Source organism: Acyrthosiphon pisum, chromosome X (assembly GCF_005508785.2).
Source record: "Acyrthosiphon pisum isolate AL4f chromosome X, pea_aphid_22Mar2018_4r6ur, whole genome shotgun sequence".
Classification (NCBI taxonomy): domain Eukaryota; kingdom Metazoa; phylum Arthropoda; class Insecta; order Hemiptera; family Aphididae; genus Acyrthosiphon; species Acyrthosiphon pisum.
Genome location: NC_042493.1, coordinates 132,263,315 through 132,263,797, shown reverse-complemented (window position 1 = coordinate 132,263,797; position 483 = coordinate 132,263,315).

The following is a 483-nucleotide window of genomic DNA, read 5'->3' as shown; positions in this document are numbered from 1 at the left end:
TTCTAGCTTAAAAGTGCTTGATATATTAGCTTAAATAGTGATGTACAACCTATTCATCCGGTTATTAATTTTCCATGTCGTCAAATCTGTGACAAACAACGTAGTTTTTAAAGTTTATGGTACAAAGTATATCCTTGGATTGAAAAATCGATGACTTCAATTCACTAAATAATTATATTTTATGTAAGTAGGTACTTATAATTAAAAAAAACTATTGTTTCATTTGTATTCACTTTAAATATCTTTGAAACATTATTAACAAGTCAAACAGGAGGAATAAATTGTGTTATATTAGGTATATTATATGATCATTTTAGATTCTGAGTGGAACGATGAATGTATTGATTTTACAATGATGTGTGTTTTTTTATTTTTTTATTTTTTCATTTTTTTTGTGTCTGTGTACACGATAAGTAGTAGAAATAATGCTTCGATTTTCCACTTCAGTATCTTGTTCGATTGGAAAGTGAATATCGTTGGTGC